Genomic DNA, 4,262 nt, shown 5'->3' with positions numbered 1-4,262 from the left:
CCAGGAGCTCAACAATGTCATAAAGACATTCATGCCCTCTCCCTTCCATGTTCTCTCTCTCCTCTCTCTCACTCTCTGTCTCTGCCCCACCCCCACTCTATCAGCAGCTCTAAGATGTACATTCTCAACAGGAGAAGAGTTTCTTTTTCCTGAGAGCTCATCAGAAGTCCCAGGTGACCACTACTGCCGAGTTTGGTGTTTATCAGTTCCTTGTATATTTTTGTTTTCATGGCTACTGTGTGTACACACACACACACACACACACACACACACAATCTTTAGACTAGATAAAGTAGGCTTTACATATTTTATATATGACATGTATTATACATTATACATTGATAAACATGCAGATAATTATCATATTACATAACTTTTATATCAGTTATTGTGTATGGGTATGTTTTTTATATATATACAAAATTATCTACATATATATGTGCATGTACTCATGAAACGTGCTTTTCTGTGTGGAACATTTTGAGATTTATTCATGTTGAATGCATGTAGTTCTTGTTCATTCATCCATGGTATATAACTTTTGAAATTAGTTTATAAAAGACATTGCAATTTCCATCTTGGTTGTGTTCATTCTCTCTCTCTCTCCCCTCTTTTTCTCCCTCTGATTCTGGGGAAAGCCACATGCCACGTTGTGAGCAGCTCTGTGCAAAGCTCCCTATGGTGAGGAAGCAAAGCAACCTGCCAACAGCCACAGCCACGTGACAGAACCTAGAAGTGGACCATCTAGTCTAGTCAGGCTTTCAAATGGCTGCAGCCCTCGCTGACTCTTTGATTATTGCAGCCTCTTGAGAGACCCTGAGCCACAAGCTCCCAGCTAAGCTGCTCACAAATCCCTGCTCACAAATCAGAAACTGTATAAATGTTTATTTTAAGCTGCTATTTTGGGGGTTATTCCTGCATGGACATAACTAACACAATATTGAAGCAAGTCTAAATATTCATCAAAACATTTATCAGATTTTGATCTTGATGTGGACCTGAAACTTTTTCTCAGTAGGAATAGTTTTCCCTGGTTCTTGCCACTAGAGGGCAAATGGTCACAAATCATGGCCTTTTCCATTTCCGTGGAACTGCAGATATCAGATGCAAAAAACCTTAGAGATCATCAGATCCAGCTCCGTTAAGTTACAGATGGGGATACAAATGCCCAGAGACGTTAACAGATTTGTTCAAGTCCACACAGGCTAGGTCTAAATGTACAGACTAAGCTGCAATTAATAACATAGAAACCAGCTAACTACTAATCAATGCTGTTGTTTTTCAAAGTTGCTAGGTATATAAAATAAAGAGAGAAGGCTCTTTTTTTAATCCTATTTTAATTAGCATATTAACATTTATAAGACCACAAAACTTATGATGGTAACAGCCATCCCATTTATTGGGTGCCATTATGAGCCACATACCATACATTATGTGCTACATGTTGTTTCATTTAATCTATACAACAAAGCTTTGAAACTTATGTCTATCAATGCATGAGCATCAGCGTCTTGTCCAAGGACATACAGCTAGAAAGAAGCAAAACAAATTTGATTCTGATACAGGTAAAATCTCATAACAATAATTTTTTAGGAGATAACTTATAGTCTTTGATTCTACCAGAATTTTGTTGCTTCTGGAAACCATTTAGTATATTGAGATAAGTAAATGGTTGCCATATAGCATTGGAAAAGAAAAGAAAAAAATTTGATGACTCTCCTTCCTTTTTTCCCCAGAGAACTGGGAAAAAGAGAACTTTTTTTCCTCTTTCTCTTTCTCTCTCTCTCATCATACACACATACCCAGACACTCTCACATGCACACACCTTGCTTCTTCCCTTTGTTCTAGCTGACCAGCTTCTTCCTAGAGCGTCTATTTGCTGCACCTTCTTTACTTCTAAAATAAGAATACACCTAACCTCCTTCAAGCTCTCAACAGGGATGCTGTGATGATTAATGAAAAAATCTTCATAAATCTCATCTTATTTTTCAGAAGACAGGTGTTTAATAAAGCAGAAGAATCATTATAATGATAACAGTCATATTTTAGGACAGATGGGCAAGTGTCTGGCAGTAGCGGTTTGGCTAGAGCTATTGTCACACAAAAGCAATAAAGTCATGTCAACATGTCAGCAGCATCAAGTTAGGAGCAAGGAGGGTGCAATATCAGCCTACTACACACACTGTGTTGTTCGTCACCCCTGCCTGGCACATACTGGTACATAGTCGCAGCATTTCCAAGATAAATCGTCAGGCAATTTGAGAAGAACCAACTTCTTTACTGTGCTATATAATCTCCAAAGACAGACACCATTAAAACCTTCCTTCCTCGTACATCCATGCCACTCCTCATGCCAAGAGATCGAGCCTGCTCCTTGAATCTGGCCTGGACCTGTGACTTGCTTACAACAATAGAATGCTGTGATATGACTCTGCTAATTCCAAGTCAAACCTTGAGGAGGACTGGCAGCTTCTGCTTCCTCTCTCTTATTAGAGGGATGTAGTATAAGAAGTTCAACTAGCGTAAGACCAGCTCACTGTGAGGAAGCCCGAGCCAGTTATGTGAAAAGAGACAGAGATGTGCCTGGCCAGCTCTCAGAAATTCCAGTCATCCCAGCTGAGGTTCTGGACTTTAGTGAATGAAGAAGTAATCTTAAATTTTAGACTTTTCAGCTTCGGTAGATTCCATGTGAAGAAAAGAACTGTCCAGCCCCGAGTGCAGAAACAGGGGATTAATAAATATCTGTCGTTGTTAGGCCATTGTGTTCCAGTATGTTTGTTACACAGTGATGGATATTTGAAACACCTGTCAACATTTAAAATACGGTCATATTTCTTGATCTTCTCTCTTTTCTAAATGAAGTAGAACATTACTTCAGAGAAATGAAATGAGGGAGAAAAAAGTAACAGTTTGATACAACGGAGGGTATAATTCCTTTTTAGAGGATACGAATTTTAGCTTCATAAAAGTCCTGTTAAAACAGAACATTATTTTTTTTGTTCACTTACATATTCATGCTCAAATACTTGTTGAATAAATTTATTGCCTACCGTACATCAGACTGAGTTCTAGGTATACCTAAGTTCTAGGTATACACAGATGGTCTCTGACTTACAATGGTTTGACTTACAATATTTCAGCTTTATGATGGTACCCATACAACCATTCTGTTTTCCGTTTTCAGTACAGTTTCAATAAATTACATGAGATATTTAACATTTCACTATAAAATAGGCTTTGTGTTAGATGATGTTGCCTAACTGTAGGCTAATATAAGTGTCTGGGCACATTTAAGGTAGGCTGGGCGAAGCTATGGTGTTTGGTAGGTTAGGTGTATTAAATGCGTTTTCAACGACGGGTTTACTGGGACCATTGTAAGTTGAGGAGCATTTGTAGTGCCAAATGAAATAGTTAAAGTCCCTTATCTCATGGTGTTTACATCCTGATTGGGAAAGACAACCACTACCACAGCAAAAAGATTATTTCGTTAGTGATAATGCAGTTGAGAGGGTGCTAATGTGATAGCATTATCCAAGTCTTTCTAAGGGTCCCCCCTGCCTCATCAGCAATAAACAGGCAGAAAAAAAAAAAAGAAAGAAAATGTTCACCCTCAACTTGTAATACAGTTTAAGTATCTGTAACCTAATTGGCAGTTTCCTGATAGGAGTATACATTCACAAGTCATGGTGTGGGCAGGGATTTCCCATTTTGTACTTTATGTCTTAGCTTTGCTCACAATGAAACTGATCTGATAAAGCAGGTTTTTTTCTCCTACCTTATCAGCTTTGGGGGAGGTAAAGTTGAGATGTGCTGCATTAGAGGTTAGGTACTGTGCTGGCCTGTGCCTGCTTATTAACACAGTTCCTAAGACATAGCCATTGCTGTGCTCAAAGAAAATAAGTTTGAATTAGGAGAGAGAAACAAGGAAGTAGTTATTTTAGTCCTAAATTTCTAGAAGGCTTTAGTTACTCATTTTCTTCTGAAGAAAGGATATTTTTCATAATACAATTTCAAGTGGAAAAATCACTCCTCTTTCATACATATACAATGTTTCTCTGTGATAGCCCATGAATTTTCTGCCAAGGCCTTTTCCATTCTTTTAAAATTAGTGGTGATGTCCTTAAAAGACAGAACTCTTACTTTTATTTTTTTCTTCATCCTCTCAAACAATATCCTGCCCATAGGGCATGCTTAATAAATATTTGTTAAATGAGTAAATAGTGGATAAAAAGAACAGTGTCTGCATTGAAATCCAGCACTG

This window comes from Propithecus coquereli, unplaced genomic scaffold (assembly GCF_000956105.1).
Source record: "Propithecus coquereli isolate 6110/MARCELLA unplaced genomic scaffold, Pcoq_1.0 Scaffold282, whole genome shotgun sequence".
Lineage (NCBI taxonomy): Eukaryota > Metazoa > Chordata > Mammalia > Primates > Indriidae > Propithecus > Propithecus coquereli.
Note: the sequence above shows the minus strand (reverse complement) of the source record.